The 17,241-nt window shown below is 44.3% G+C and overlaps 1 protein-coding gene across 2 annotated transcripts in view; it reads left to right on the top strand.

Annotated features, from left to right (window-relative positions):
- Positions 1-1,612: 1,612 nt before the first annotated feature.
- The window catches only part of LOC112576867 (protein CBFA2T1-like), a 34,049-nt gene continuing 18,420 nt past the window's right edge, over positions 1,613-17,241 (top strand). The window contains exon 1 of one of the 2 annotated variants that reach the window (XM_025259679.1): positions 1,613-1,764. The gene's annotated coding sequence lies outside the window, so the exon portion shown is untranslated. Of the gene's footprint in view, positions 1,765-13,655; positions 13,784-17,241 lie in introns of those variants that run through there. The other variant, XM_025259684.1, reaches the window with a different exon arrangement.

The raw sequence follows: 17,241 nt of genomic DNA on the forward strand, positions 1-17,241 counted from the left end.
TTCAACTGAAGTCTCTACATCATCCCCCAGACAGTCCATCAGATGAGGTCTTCTGAACAGTCTGGCCCCAGTGCACCACACACTTGTCACCTTGACCCCATGGAGGTGTCCAAAGTGAGGACGAGGAGTCTGGAGCTTTCCGCCTGTCAGCGGACTCTTTGTCGTCACTTCCGGTAAAGGTAAACGACATCATCGGGTGCGACAACGATGGGTTGGCTTGGGTGAGAGGTAGGGGATGGAATGGAATGGGGAAGTATGAGAAGAAGGCAGACAGGAACGAAGGGGACGCTTTTTGCGAACATTCTTTATCTCCACACGCTGGAGAGCATCTGCGGCCATATGGAGACGCCCTCCGGCACCTCTTATCGCCCCTGGCTGACCACATGTGGCGCGCGCTTTCCTCTCGGCGCCATTATCGATTCCATTGGTTGTGCAATCCCATGTTGCACTGCTCGTAATCGTTCTCACTTGTAGTCACTTTGATTTGTCTCCCTTCTTATCGCTCTTCTACTTCTCTCCCTCCCCAGCCACTAGCTTGGTATTGTCTCACATTTTTATTCCTTTTTTGATGGGGAGAGGGAGAGAAAAAATTCGTGAAGGATGGCAGCGAGGATGTGCCAAGGCATTGACCAGTCTCAGGGACGACAGTCTCATCTGGAACTTCTCTAAGTCAGAGCTTGACATCATCAACAGCAGCAGCAGTCGCAGGGAGGATTCCTCTACAGAGTCATTCATTCCCACCTGCTACCTCCATGACAAAGAAGTGTGACATCCTACTTTTTACCTGCTTCCATAGCGCGCGCGCACGCACATTGTCTGTCTGCCGAGACCAACGCTTAGCCTCTTGCGAAGTTCTCCGTTTAGTCTCGGCGAGCCTAAACAAAGAATGTGACTAAACCGGAAGCTTTGTAGTAGTATGCCTCGTTTTAGTAGTTAACTGGAAAAAATCGTCTGCCAGCAGTCCAGTGATACAAGATCGTGATAACCTGTATTCAGCTACATCAAGCTGAAGGTAGTGTCATCACCCCGGAGGGTCAGGGAGGTGACCTACCCGCTTCATAGCTGTCTGCTGCTGTGAGAAATTAGAGAAATTAGAGAATTATCTGCCACACGAGTTTGTAGTGGATATGGGATGCCTCGTGACAAGCGTTTTCATCGCCAGTCAGTCGATCAAACCTTGACCGAGAATTCAAGAATTCGCAACCAGCCGACATCTACTGGCGACGAGATTTGTGTTTCTCGTTTTTTTCCCATTCGTAATAATTAAGGGTACGAGTGTATCTCTCTTTGTATATATGTGCACATTTTTCTGTTTATAAGGTGTTTGTCTATGTTTGTGTTACTAGTGTATATATACCTATGTAGTATGCCTCTGTGCGTGTCTGTGTATTTTTATTTTAATGTGTATAGTAGTGTGTAAGTACATGTGTACATGTCTGTGTGTATGTGTATCTGTGGACCTGCGTTCCTGAGTGTGCATGCCTGGGTTAGTGTGTGTGCGTGTGTGCGTGGTGGCCTCACACATTCACCTGCCCTCGTCATGTCCACCGTCTGTGACTGCGTGAAGCGCGATGCACGGCGTGTGACAGCACGGCCCACGCATGCGCAGTTGGCGGCAAGCGGTTGGACAGGACACCCCGCGCGTTAATCAGTTCTGATGTAAGGCCGCGATGGCTGCTTGCTAGTGGTGCTCAGCAGCTACAACCATTCAAACATCTCCATCATCGACTGGCGGACTTCACCATCCTCACCCTCTTCTGTAAGGTAATGTCAAGCTTTTCTTGTTTGTTTACACACGCCACTCAGCCCTCCACCCCACCCACACCCCAACCAACACACACTCACACTCGCATCATCATCTTGATTGCATTCATGCCCACTCGTGAATCGTCTTGTTTTCTAGAAAGCAGAAGAAAAACATTTCAAAATTCTTCTATCCATGGAAGACGAATGATCATTTTTACTTTCGAAAACGAGAATTGTAGTAAACACTTCCCCAAACATGATGAGAGTATATCTTTAGAAACAAATGGAGGAGTAAACACGGGGTGTCTGCTGTTGTTCAAGTGTTTGCAGTGTGCTAAAAATAACCCTGTAGCTTATTATCGCCGACGACAGAGATGAGAGAGAGAAGCAGGGTTGGCCACAGCCAAGTAGAAGTGGTTAGCAGGAACAAGACTACTGTTACGGGTGTACTCGAGTTCAGAAAATGTCTGAAGCCCAGCTGTGCCGATCAACTGCTGTCAGCCAGCATCACGCTTTCCTTCTTTGTTTCATTGATTTTTCTTCAGCGCTCACTCTCTTCTTTTTCTCATCCTTTTTTTTTTCTTCTCCATTTTATTCTTTTTTTTTGAAGCATGCGCCCCGACCGCTGGCACTGTCGGAAATGGCGGCGCCCCGTCGCCATCGACATAATTTTGCCGACTTCCTCGCTGTTTACAAGCTTTTTAAAGATTGTTTCCCTTGTTCGGTCGTCATGCATGTCAAGATGGCCCGTGGAGCAGGAACATTCATTGCCGAGCTTTTCTATAAACAGCAACGATGTTTTTGTGTGTTAGTTGTCGTGGGTGGCAATGGTGATGTTGCTGGTGTTACAGAAGTGTATTGATGTTTAGGAAAACATTTCTGAGAGAGAGAGGGAGGGAGGGAATCGCACTGTTGTTCACATCTTAACAAGATCTCGGGAACGATTCATATAAAAAAAATCAGGTTCGAATAGTTCCAGACTGAACCATGTAGAAGAGTTTTCTTGGCTTCGACATTCTTTTTATCGGGAAATATTGGTTACTGAGGTCATGCAACCCGATTCTTGTGTTTGGTTGGTTGTTTTTGCATTTAGTATACTCACGAAGTTGTAAAATATTTTTAAAAGTTTGAAATCTTCCTTTGTCTGGTGGTGGAGACTATAAAGTTGTAGAGAAATGTGACCCAGACCCTGTTGTGTAGAGACAGGGCTTGTCGGCTGTTCCCGTGGGAATATACCAACGAGGTTGTCAAGCTGTACACAAAACAAGGTAAGCTACAGTAGTAGCACACATCCTACATGATTGTGTACCCCTTCCCCCACAAATAAACTTCCGGTGGGAAATCCTTTCAGAGAAACGTATTGTGTGACAACGAATCTCGCGAGGTCCGTTGTAGGGCTTCTGTCGGAGGTTGAACTTTGAACTTCCTTAAGGACAGACAACCAGATTGTTTACATTGAATTCAGACCATAAAACTTATTTTATTTTGTACAAAGATACAGTATGTAAAGCTAGGAACCCTGGTGTCTTTTTAAACAATGACATCTACAGGTAAATATCAACAAATAATTATAGCCCAACCTTTGGATGTTTTTACATCTTTACATGACAGTTATACATATAAAAAGTTGCCACACAATTATTCAAACAATCACCTGTTTGTATCAGGTTAGGAATGATTTTTGGGATCAGTGAACCTTCTTGTTGTACCTGCCTCACCTGTCTGCAGTGAGCTTTTCATTCATGTCGTCGCTGTTGATGTCGACAAGGAGAACTCTATCAAGTACAGAGTTGTCTTCTCTCTCTACCCGTCGTGTCCAGTCAACGGTTGGTTGGGTATTTGAGATAAAAGAGCAGACAAGTCGTAGTGATGTCGCACTAAAGGGGATTAAGTAATGAAAAGGGGAGGAAACTGCCAGATTGGCGCGTGCGTCCTGAGGCGAGACACGTCACCCTGACTTAACGGTCTTCAATAGCAGGAGCTTGACCACAGAGGCTCCTAGATTGTCCTCCCCATCCCCCTGTCTGCCAGCCACAAAGGTGTGAACTTTTTAGTCAAGGTCCAGGATTTTAAAATGAAAAGCAAGTCATGCCACGACACAACATGACTTCGTTCTTGAACCTGGTTTTTAGACAGTACCGTTAGTAAACGATCGTTTAGCAACTAGAAATTTTATACATGTCAGTATGTATCATTTCAGACCAACTTAACATTTTACTTACTTTTCCCTTTAAGACCAATGACAATGTTGGATCATTTATAGGCAACGGACAGCAAGGTGTCTCTCTATCCTAAGTCGTATTCAAAAACACAAATCATTTTGAAGGTCCGATATACTTTCTGTTTTCAGTATTTTCTCAGTTTTTTTGATTATTACGCATGATGTGATCTGTGATATCTTCGCTTTTTAGTGAAGTTGTGTAGATTTAATTTTGGAATATATTTCGATATTGTTTGATATTGATAGCTGTCGTGTGAAGGTACCAAAAGTTTAAGCTTCAAAATTTCAGCAGCACTTGTTTGTCAATAAGCGAAGACGGTTGTATTTATTTGCTTTTACAAAAAATGGGAACTTAAATATTAAAAATATTTCCACAAGAAATTTAAGAAGTTTCTCTGGCAACCGCTTAAAACAACACAAAATATTTTAACCGAATTTTCTAAAGAAATTACTCCTGAACTAAATGTACCTGGAACACACAACAGTGTACTACTACAGCAACAACAACAATAAAAATAGCCGCATCAACAACACGTATATAAACTAAAACAACAATACTACTACTAATAATGATAGTAATGTCAGATGATTATTGCTGTTAATAGATGAGTGGTTAGCTCACTTGCATCCAAACTCGGAGTTGCACCTGTCTGTTACCTGTGTGGCACAGCGAACTTTGCCCCAGTGGACACAGCTGTCGGGAATGGATACCTGACTCCAATAAACACCTGCAGAAGGTAAAGCAGCGAGAGGAAGAGGACCATCCTACAAAAAAAAACAACAACAAAAAAACAAGAAAAAAAAACCGTCCTTGAGAAACCGCAGCCTCACACCTCGAGATGAAATAACTTCTTTTACTTTACGAATGTTATTTCAGACATAATCTTCGTAGTCCAGTTGTTGTTGTTATTGTTTGTTGTTGTTATCGGCACGGCCGAGGTCAGTCAGTGCAGTCGACTCGTGTCGTTTCACGCATGCAGCAGTATGCAGCACCGAAGATGCAGCTAAGCGAGGTCGGAACCTCCTGTCGTAGGCGCGCAGCAGCGCCGCGCCACTTCCGCTTCCCACAGCCGCGGCGGCACCAGCGGGGGGAGGGCGGCAGTCGGCACCTCGCTGTAGAGATGCTATCGGGAGGGAGAGGGGAGAGGAGAGGGAAGGGGTGTGCATGAGGCAGGAGCTTGGCCCTCCTGTCATCACCTGAGGTAATCTGCTGCAGGCGGAGGCCAGGCCGCTGTCGCCGCCGCCGCGTGTTTGTTGCTGCCGCAGACGCGACGGAGCGCAGCCGCCGACAGGTCCGGAACAGTTTGACAGTAAACGGATAGTTGGCATCATCATCATGGCGAGAGAGCGAGAGATTGAGTGAGAGAGAGATGAAGGCACTAGAAAGCGTGAGAGAGAAAAAAAAACTCAGAGAGGAGAAGAAAAAAAAAAAATGGAAGCGAGAGAACATCGTAAACGATCGTAAGTTTTGTCTTGCCGCTTTCTCAGCTGTCCATTCAACACAGCTTTTATATTTAAGAAATGAGCTTGGCTAATGTTTCTTTCAAAATAAGTGAAGCTTCTCCCAGTGTTTGCTGAGCAGCATTTTCCACGAGTCTGTAGCAAGTTCTCGGTGCCGGTGACCCCAACCCTCATACTTTTGCTATTTTCTTTTTTTTTCTTTCTTTTTCATTTTTTTTTGCAGGAGCCAGAATGGCACAGAAAGTACCTACCCAGCTTATTTGAAAAACAATAAAGTTTTAGAATTTTTCCGTGGGAGGCAGTCACAAAAAAATTGTAATCGGAGATACTCGCGTCTCTACTTGTTGACTTCTGCTGCGCCTGACAAGTGGGTTCGAGACCCGACATGCTTCGGTGGTTTTTTTTGTTGTTTTTTTTTTTTTTTGGTGAGATGAGCTGCACATCTCTCATTTTATATACTTGTAAGATCTATTTCGATAAACAGTTTTAGAGAAACACAATCAACAACAAACAGTTGTTTCAAGTAGCCTATTTTGTCGTAGTGTAAGCTGAGTAACATTTCATAGGATTTTTTTTTTTGGAAAGCTTTCATGTGGCATCTGAAGCATCTTGACCCAGTATATAATAATCAAACATATGAATTAAGTCAGTGGTCATTTCAATAAATCTGATTCTGATTCGAAATACGTATAACAGCCTGAGGCCATCCTCTACAACTAGAAAAGTTAACAGAACATAGGGATGGCACTTTAAAATCGCAAAAATGTGTGGAAACATTTATTTTGTGTTTAGAAAAGCTCACAAGGAGTGGCTTGAACTCATACTTCTGATGTCGGTCAGCTGCGAGAGCTGCAAACATAAGATAATGATGAGTTACCCAATTTAAAAAAAATGCTTCGATGTTAAACTGTTTCTAAGACAAAGCAAAGAAGAACAAAGTTGAAAATCTCCATGTTCAAAGGTTTGTAACTCGTGAATGGAATCGAATTTCGCTCAAAATTTTGTTACTGGTGTCTTTTAATTTGGTGGAAAATAACTTTGACTGTATTTAGTCCTTTTTAGTGGCAGTCAGAAAAGACGAGACAAGGACCGAACGGCTGATGTAACTTTAGACAATCTCTCTTCTGTCTTCCAAACTCGCAAGAGACGTAACCCAAGACGCCCGTCTGAGTTGTCTCCTCTTTCGAAGTAATGCCATGGTAATTATGAAGACCTGCAAGAAGTCGATGCTACAGAAACATGATAATGACACTGGAGCCTGCGTGATTAAAAAAGATTAGTTATTGATTACACGGAGAGTATGTACAATCAGGAAGACAGGACCGAACACACGACAAGGCTTTGTTCTCCTTCTGTCAAGAAATGACAGCCCCACACCAACCCAAATGTTGTCAGGAAAGGTTATGAGTAGTTTAAACTGTCTTGGTAAGTGGTTACAAATTACTAGTATAATAATAGAATATTTTTTGTACGCGGATTCAGCCATTTAATTGAAGATATATTTTGAGATGTTGAGGGTTTTATGAGTTTGTCAGATGAAGACTCCATATTGAAAATCGTGAGATGAGATTGGTTGTCGGTGACTAGGGATGGTGATCAAACAGTTTGGAAGCGACACATCTGTGTGTGTGCGTGTGTGTGTGACGTACATGTAACGGTAACCGTCAGTAAAGGCCACGTCACACAGCGAGAGACAAAAGCTATAAAAGGAAACCGGGGGCCGCCCATCAGAGAGAACACCGTACTAAGATATATCGTTGGGGGTCAAGTTACAGGGTTAAATACAAAAAGTGAAGTGAATCATCGTTGGCGGGGTTTACATTACAAAGCCAAACACAAACAATTGTAATGAATCATCAGTCGGGGGTGGACGGGTCGCGATACAGTGTTCCATGCTTTAATTTGTCCTCAGCAGCAATTAGTTCTCATAAAGCAGCAGTTGTTCAACAAGAAGACATTAAGAAAAGAATACAGGAGACTCTCAATGTTGTTCTTTCTCCAAACAGTTATTTTTTAATGCAAATTCAGAACACAGTCGCGGGGTATCGTCGCTGCAAACAGTCCATTTAACTGTGGGGTATGAAAGCCAGGAGCTACCCCCTACTCCCACCCTGCACATGTAGAGAGAAGACTTTCAGGTTTTTCACACAATGTTAGTTCCACTGCCACTTGGCTAATTCATCATCACACCAACGCAGGTATCCAGGCTCGTGTTTTAAAGAATTCTCCTCCCATCTTCCTCCTCCCATCCTTCCGAAGAGGCGTCCAACACTGTGCAGGCCTCATGTTAAGAAACAATTTGCCGACTGTAACGACACCCTGCTTTGTGGGGGAGACTGCTGAAAATATTGTTATACCACACTTGAGTGTCTACATCGCACGCGCATTTTTGCTGTTTGCAAGTTCGTGTCTGCAGCGAACGAAAAGTTAAAAAAAAAAATAAAGTCGAGAGAAGTCGGTCAGTAGAAAATAACCTGAACTTTCCGTGAACCTATCAAATAATTAGTCAAACTAAAAAAAAAAAAAAAATTCCATGATTTCACGGTTTGAGCAAAGCGCGGTTTGTGGAGACTATTGATGTGGACCTTCAAAATTCGATGACAGCTTGTTAATCCAGGCTTCGAACTCGGACCACCCAATCTGCGCCAACAATGAGCCCCGACCTGAAGAACTGAGGTCGACGCAGAATGCAGTACCATGGAGCCCGCAGCCTGTCACGTGACCAGTTAACGCCAGCCAATCAGCTTATTACAATCTTCTTATAGGATTGTTGTCGTGGTTGATTGGCTTGTGGCAACCACTTGGCGTAATGTCTATGCTCGTGCATGGTCTCCTTGTGTCGGCCCTCAAGGGATGCAGGAGGATGCAAAGCCCTCGTCAGGAATAGAGCTTAGGGTTCAAGTCAAAATATTCTGTAGACTAAATTAGTGGAAACCTCCTGGATACTCGAATTCTCGTCCAAATATCGCTGAGCCAGAAACTTGGAGTGTCAGATCACTTTTTTGACCTTCTGCGAACGAATAGGTAAAAAGTAAAGTTTCTTGGCATCCTGAAGTCTTCAAAGCCAGCGAATGGAGCCAGAAGCGTTGGTTCTAGATTCGTGATGCTGAGAAGAAAAAGGTTGAATGTATCTGCAGGTGTAGAGATGTCCATTTCAGCTTTTTGGATGTTAGAATTTTTTTAATTATCCATTTATTTTTTCCTGTTTTACTTAGCTCACAGCTTCACTTTCACTTCCCATCATTTACCAACCTCACTCTCATTTTTTAAAGAGGCGGTGCTGTGTTCCTGGTAAAAGTTCTTTTGCAATGATTTTTTTCCCCTTTTTGGTGTATGACAATACAAAGCTCTTCCTCCCTGAATCATTTTCAGGGTCTTTATTTCATCTTCTTAGTTCCCTCTTAATGAAATATTAATGCAGGATATCTTTTAATTCCTCCCCCTTCCCTACCATTTACTTCGCTCCTATGTTGATCCTGTCCTGCAATGGGAAGCTTTAACATCTTAAAACAACTTGCTCTGATCTCCCATGATTCTGTTTTCCATTTGTCTTCGATGTCTTTCTGGAAGCCGGAACAGACGAGTTTAGCGAGCAGTTGCGAAGGTGGCGAGCAGTGCACACGACTGTTGTCCAAGTTGTAAACAATCCCCGGTGTAGTCAGGGTTCCAGATGTAGTTTCTGGCAGCAAAGAAGGGGAGTGGAGAGAAACAAAATGGAAGTTCTTCCCGTCGTGGTGCCAGAGTGTTTCATGTATCTGTGACAGAAACCAAGAGCAGCTTCACCTCCATCTGTGGTCATTGTCTTCCATGTCATCGGTGTATCTGCATTTACTTCTTTCCTCGCTCATAAGCTCGAGACTTGCAGCATTTTGAGAGACGAGGGTCCCCTTGCCTTCCTCTTGACTGGTAAAAATGTTCCAGGGATTTGGGATTCGGGGTTTGTTTTGGACTGAGTTGTTTTGAAGTGTTATAGCTCATTAACAGGGGCTCGTCTCACTTGCTCATGTCCTCTTCCGATGCTGAAGTTGGCTTTTTTCTCCCCCTCCGACTGAAGCAGCTGAACTGGGTGTAATAGTTTCTGACATGTTTGTTTAACTAGCTTACCTCCAGCACCTTTCTTGCAGAGTTCTTTCCTGCATAAGTCTCAGCATGGCAGCCATGGCACACGTGGCTTTCTCGTCACATCCCTCCTTCCTTTCTTCACATCCCTCCTTCCTTTCTCCTCCGCCTCATCAGCATCCTCCTCGATGTTTGTTCACTTTTGCTTGTTTTAATTTAACACAGTTAACACACAACCATACTCTCTCTCTGTCTCTCTCTCACACATACACACACCATCCATTAACTTCCTCCATTCTTCAGTTTCAGGAGTGGATGGGGCGGTTGAATGGCCATTTCTAAAACCGACTCGTGAAAGAAGAAAAACAATGCAAAGTGGAAAATATTTTTTTAATATTATTTATATATTATTTGTAAAAGATAAATAAATAAATATTTCTGTTTTTTTATTGTGAAATGCGCGTGGACACCAGTTGCAGTAGTGAAACCGAAATCTTTTTCCTTTTAATCCTCGCGGTGACTGGAGTTTTCATTCCTGCAGATATTGGATGAGTTGGCTTCCAGTCACGCGCCTCAGGGAGTTTCGAACTCGCGCTCATCTGCCTTCAGGTCAAAAAGCAATAAGAGGCGGGTGCAGCTCGGCTCTCATTAACATCACGTGTGCAATTAATACAGCAGCTGGTCGATCAAGGTGAAGAGGGAGAGCGGGGGAGGCTGTCAACGAGATTGTCTTGTGGCAGCTGCTCGATGCCCACGCATCCTGGACTTGAACAGTCTTCACAGCCTCGTCTTTATTTTCCTAATCTGTTCTAAATTAAAAAAGGCGAAGTAGAAATGTCGGATTTGTTTTACTTTTCAAGATGAACAACTAAAGAAGTGTATAGAGGAAGGATGAGAGATGTTTGTAGATGAATGAGTAGAGGAGTTTACAAGTGAACAGCGAGAGAGGACCAAGTATTCGTTATTGCTAACATTATCATAATATTATCTTCCAACATCTTTTTTTAAAAAGTAGTAGTCATAGTATTTCTCGGCGTAAGTACACAGAACTACAAACCTACAGTCGTGAAGAGGTTTTGTAACGCCTGATAAAAGAGTTCGGTTTGCTTTTGAGATGAAACAGAATGTTAAGTGTGAGTATTGTGTTAATTGATCCTGTTGTTCTTGTGTTTGTCTCTCTCTCTCTGTGCGAGCGTTTGTTTGGGGTGGGGAAGTGGGGTGGGTGAGAGTGAATACTCTCGGCATTACAAAGCTGTGTGTGCGGCAGGTCACATGATCTCCACAGCCACTGTGTAAACTCCTACACATCGCTAGACTAACCAGATGGTTAGCGCGAAGCAGTCAGCTTACATGTCATGATTACCTGAGCTTTCTGGTTTGCGATAATCATCTAGCGAACACCTGGCACCAACCTATGTACCTGCTGGATCATTTAAAAACTTGGTAGTCACTGAGTTCAGCCGTTACTCGCCAGTCAGGAGAGAACAAAACAAGAACCAGACATGTTTTTCTCGTTGTTAAAGTATTCCCAGCATCGTCAGTTTATTTTAGAATTGGTTATTAAATGCTGCTGAAATATTATCAGAAAAAAATTCTTCGTGTTTATTTTTTGGAAATAGTTCTCGATTAGTGTATCGATATGCAGCGAGCTTCCCGCTATATAGTTGCACCCACACAACGGCCATGGGGTAAATGGCGGCGCTCGGTAGTGGGCCAGCAAGAGCGGTTGAAGTGAGAATGAGCCAGATGTTTTGGCGGATGGCAGACGAGGGTCCCAGACCGTGCCCCGTTCAGATGCCTTTTCTCCAGGGAACTGTTCAGACCCGGGGACCCGAAACACTTGCGTGTATTGGACAAGAGAGGATGGGAGGGAGATCGAAGGGAGCCATAGAACACGAGCTGATTGGAAAAGGGCGTGCACATGTGTGCATACACGAGAGACATCGCAAGAATGCAGCCATCTGTCTTCCCACTCCCCCTCCCCCCCGCTCCTGCAGCTCCTCACTCCTCCCTTCTCTTGCCGTGTAACGTGTGTCAACGGACTGAGATCTGGTTTAAACAGTTTGGATTTTAAAAAATGGATGTTGGGACGTGGACATATGGGTTTGTGAAAGTGATTTAAATGATTTATGTGAAAGCAGAGATATCGTTATTATGGTTTTTATGTATGCATGTGGGGTATAAGAAATAGGTGCTCATCAACTCTCGGTTTCTCTCTCTCAACCCTCAAACGTACACACAGAGGTTATTAATACCCGTATGTAATAAAAACATCCTAATATGTCTGTCTTAACATCTCCGTGTACTAGTATGTCTGATGTCCATGATATTGCAACCAATACAGATCATGAAATGAGGCATGGATCATGCGCTACCTCCAGCATGCACAAGTACAGACGCACATAAAGAAAGAAAGAAAGAAAGAAATCGCCCAGCTCCTAACCACCACCCGTTCTCGTTCATGCGAGCACACAATATACCCAACAGTTCAGCACCACACACAAACAAACAAAGAAACAAACAAACAAACAAACAAACAAACAAACAAACAAACAAACACATCGCCCAGGTCCTCACCCACCACCCGTTCTCGTTCATGCCCCTACATGTGAGCATACAATATACCTAACAGTTTAGCACACACAACAAACAAACAAACAAACAAACAAACAAACAAACAAACAAACAAACAAACAAACAACAAACAAACAACAACAAACAAACAAACAAACAAATCGCCAGCTCGTTCTCGTTCCTGCCCCTACATGCGAGCACACAATCTACCCAACAGCTCACCACCACACATTAAAACACATTAGTCCGAGACACAGAAGTGGGAGAACGAGTGGAGAGAGAGAGAGCGGAAGAGAGCGTGAGCACGCATGCGCACCAGGCCAGCTCCGCCAATCCCCTGTGGCCAGCAGATGGCCGGCTGCCCAGATTATTCATTGCCTCATTGATCCACGGGTACGGAGCGCGGGTCCCTGGCGAGTAACCCACCCAACATCCAAACGAGTATTACGTGCAGATCGGCACGTTTGTTTAGTTTGCCTTTTGTCTCGGGAAAAAAACCTCGTGGAGTTTTTTTGGTAAATATCAACTTATCTATTGAAGTCAGGCATCACGTGGGATTGTGCTTTGGTCCAGCTAGCCACCCCGTCCCGAGCTCCGCCATCTTGGTACAAACGGTCAGATTCTGGTTGTCCTAAACGGTGTCCATGTCTGGAAGCTTCCAAGATGGGGTAGTCTCCGAATGTTCCTGCGTTCTCACGGTCCACCCTGAACACGCTTCTGAAAGAGAACACCTGGCCACGTCCGAAAAAAACGCGCGAGACCGCGTGGTGATACGTCACAGATAGCAACGGCTGCACGGGGGAAAGACAGACGAATGGAGGACTACAGTTTGGTCATGTGACCGCTCGACGACAACTAACCTCCGCATGTCAGGTGCAACAGGGAGACTGAACAACCAGTGTGTTTGTGTGGGGTTGGGTGGGTGAGTGGGAGGTCCCTTATCTCCCCTGGTCATGTACTGTCCCCTGAGACAGGTGTATCTTCTCTCCCTTGATTTTGTTCCGATTTGACATCGAAAATACTGAAAAAAAAGAAAAAAAAAAGATGAATAAATATAAACTTGAGGTGAATAAATATAAAAGGGAAGGTGATTGGTTGGCTACGTAGATAACATTCATCTGTTTATTTTTTTTTTCCAGCAATGACATACAAACAAATGTCCTCAGCTGTCAAGATGGCAGGTTCTCTCTCTCTCTTTACTTAATCGAGTGAAAGCTTTCTGTTGTGTGTTCAAACTTTGCTCATGTCGTTTGTTTGACCTTTGTTATATTTTCAAACAGATCAAGCCGTTAAAAAACTGAACCAGACTTTCTGATTTATTTTTTTAAATATTTTTTTTTCACTTAACAATGGCCTGAGCTGAGTGACAGAGAGGTTGTGCCAAGCTTTGCTGTAGTCCCTCCACTGGGTAAAGCAGCACCTGTTGACGATTAAAGGGTCAACATCCACTATTTCTGGTGATTAATATGCGAAGTGACCCAAATATCCTTCGGTATACCTACATATATTTACTGTCTGCTGCGTGCATACACCAGGAGTTATCTTTGTCCTCCGATCACTGTGTTGCTGTGTTTCGTCACTCTCGTCGTCTTCACATCCACTCTGGCTTCACATTCACAGTGGAGAGCATCTAGGAGTGGAATTAGTGTTTTGTGACAACATCTGGCGACAGATTGTGACAGGAGTATCAGTGCAGCACCGGACACCAGCACCATGCCGTCTGTAAGTGTTGCACATACTTAGTGAGAGAGAGATGGTGTGATTGGACCGTTAACCCGATTATAAACTTGCTGGTCTACTAGTCTCTTCCGTTATCATTCTTAAAAACAGACCGATACCTTCCGCATCGGACGATGAGTCTGTAAGTGTGAATAATCACATATAAGTCCATCGTTTATGTCATCATTGCCGCTGTGGTGGGGTGTGTCTGGTGTCGTGTGTGTATCTTGATTAGTCTCGTGATTAGTCTTGTTGCTCATCTCACGATCATGCCTTGCATTATCGTCAGTCATCTGTCGGTTTGTAATGTAGGTTCTGTTGTTTCTGTTTCCTGTTTAATCTTTATTTGTAAAAAAAGACCGATAACTTCGGTCTAAATGATGACATTGTAGTTTTGACAAACTTCCGGTGTGAGTTTTAGGTATTTTTGACATGAAGTCGCTCATGAATACATATACAAAGTTAATCAGTTTTCTAAACAAAAAAAGTGTACTATTGTCTTTATTATTTATTATCATAAGTTAGCAGCAATAACATCAACTGCAGCAGTGTCGTTGTCGACTAAGATGTTGACGTCTGTCCGAGGCATGGCATCCATGTTAGCGAGTGTGTGAGTGAGTTTCGTTCACCCTTCCCACAGTTCCCAGTCATCATGTGGCAACTGTCACTCTGGACGAGGACGACCACTTGGTGTGAAGTAACACCATGACTGATACTCACCAGGTCATCCAATCTGGACCTTCCATTGTTCCCAAATCTCGCGGTCTCTCGCAGGTCACGAGATCTCGTTTTTTTTCTTTTTTGAGCAAGATTGCAATGTGTGCAGTCGTGGAAACCTTCCACGTGCCTCAACCTTACAAATGAAACCTTCAGTAGCAATGCAGCCCCTTTAACCACTTCCTTCCTGTTTCTCTCTTTACTCTCAGCTCGCAGACCGCCGACTACAAGAGGCTGGAAGCTTCCCCCTTACCTCCAGTGTACAACAGCCGGGTCTTTGGCTTGCATGTGTCTACGGCCGCCACGTGCAGCCGGTAAAGGGCATGTCTCGCCAACTAGCTTTTATTGGAAGCAGTTTGCAGGAAGGAACATATTTATGTATTCAAAAACAGTGCGTTTTGTCAATAAGCACCGCCGGCTGCTGAGAGGGGCTGCCGGCAAGCCTGGCCCACGTCGGGCTGGATGGTTTTGGAATTAGAACCACGTGCAGCGGCGACAGCCTGTCTGCGAGAAATCTGGTGAACACGTTTGGCGCTGGAATGGAGGCGGGAGATGGTTTTCAGCTTGCCTTCTGGTTTCTGAGTTCTGTGGAACTCGGTGCGTGCGTGCGTGCGTGCATGTCTGTGTGTGTGAGTCGGCCTGTGTGCTGTGTTGGCTGCTGGTTGTGAAGGAAGGTTCTGAGGAAGGCCAATCAACCATAGTGTCGTCACAAGGGTAGCAGAGACCAGAAAAAAAAATGTTTAAAAAAATTAAAGAATAATCGCCGTGAGTTCTGAGACCTTAGAAACTATTACTAATGAACTATGACAAGAACACGAAGTTCTTATCTGTTTAAATGACATATATGACATAAAAAGACAGTTTAGTTCCTCAGTTTTGTCCGCTGGTGAACTAGTCATGATAAATGACCAACTTTATTAATTCCAATGGGCAACTAAAGCTTGTGTTCATTAGAAGAGGATGAGAAGGCAAGTGAGAAAGATAAAGCATGGTGCCTAATGTGTTTTTTGTACATACATCAGGACAGAACTTTACCTATCGTACTAATACTGAGATCTCACTTGTACCTTACCCAACATGTGATAAAACTGAATCAAAACACGAGGGCATAGTTTCACGGTTCACTGACCACCTTGGCTATAGACGCAAACAGTCGCGGACCCTACAGTAGTCAAGTTTGGTAAGTTTACACATGAAAGCGATTGAAACCATTGAAAATCAACTTGATATTGTTCATTCTATCTAATGATAGTGATGTTTGGTCACTGCGTAACCCTGTCCGGCCCCAGGCTCAACACAAACCCCTTTAAAGACCGCAGTGAGTACTCCGGGTATTTTATAGACATCGATGGCAATGGTGTCCGTCAGATGACCCGAGGCTCTGGCAGGGCAAAGTCATGGTTCCAACATTTCGAAATGATTCATCACATTTGGTAACAGTTGCAGAATAAATATTTCAGTATGAACAAAGATGGAGACATTAACAACCTTGGTAGAGCCAGTGTGGGGGGAATCGGGTGGAAGGGTCTGAAAGGGCGAAGAGGGCGGTGTCTGCGACCCAAAAGGACGAAATGATGATCTGCCTGAAAGGAGAATTCAGAAGAACTGTAATATAATGCGTACATCCTCAGACCTGGTTATGGAAAGCCTTGTCAAGATCGTTGTTTTGTTTACCAAACGCATTGTACAGAGTCTGACCTCCCTGTGGGTCTCCAGGGCCCCTGCAGCCAGCATCACCTCGCCCTCACCTCGGCTTGTGTGGCGGGTCGTAACCCGGGGCTTCCAACTGAAAGTGCATGTCAGTTTGTGATTTTATCTTTTTGTTATTGATGTGTGCAAGTTTTTACTGATTCTTGTGGTTAGAACTGGACTGGAATGTCTTTATCTTGTGAAGAACCCAGTGACAGGAGTCGCTAGCATCTGTCTCCTCTCGTCAGTCAGCGTTTGCAAACAGTTTGAGTTCATGTCTTGCTTACTTCATTGAGATTAATGAACATCTATCACTTTATCTTTCCAGGTAACTCTCTTTCTTTATCTTTCCAGGTATCTCTCTCTCTTTCTCTGTCTTTATCACTCTAACGAGAGGCTACAGTGAAACCTGTCTCTGGGTGAGTGGATCCGGTCAAAATCTCTCTTACGTATACAACCCAAAAGTGAAAAAGGCTTTTCCACGTTCTTTATCCCCTTGGATAAAGAATATAAATATATAAAGACACCATCATGCCGGCTGTACCCTACTATCCCCACCCGCGATGTCGTCATGCACTCGTCCGTTAATGTTTTCAGAAGATTTGCCCGACGCCAAACGAGCGACAACAAGTGCGTTGGTAAAAATCTGCGGCTGAAGCTAATGTCTTCTGAGTGATACACTGGAATCTCTCTGCCCCAAGCACTGGTTGCGAGGGTTGTCGGGTGGGTGGCGGCAGAGCGATGCTTCCGTGCGGTGGAACCAACAGGGTCACAAGGGGGTCACGCGGACTGCATTTATCTTTCGCGCTCCCTGAGGACGCTGCTTGCCCCTCCCTATCTCCCTGCCCTCGTCAGTGAGGTGTGCTTTCATAATCGCACGATGACCCACATGTAAGGAGGATGAGATGCCGATGTGAACTGGAAGTCCCCGAGTGGGAGGATAAAACCTGGATGAGGACAGCTAGTCCCTGGTGGGTACAGGGGTGTGGTGCTGTGGGCAGAAGTTTGATGATGTGGGTAGGTATCCTGGTGTGGGCAGACGACGGTTGTAAAAG

This window comes from Pomacea canaliculata, linkage group LG12 (assembly GCF_003073045.1).
Source record: "Pomacea canaliculata isolate SZHN2017 linkage group LG12, ASM307304v1, whole genome shotgun sequence".
NCBI lineage: Eukaryota > Metazoa > Mollusca > Gastropoda > Architaenioglossa > Ampullariidae > Pomacea > Pomacea canaliculata.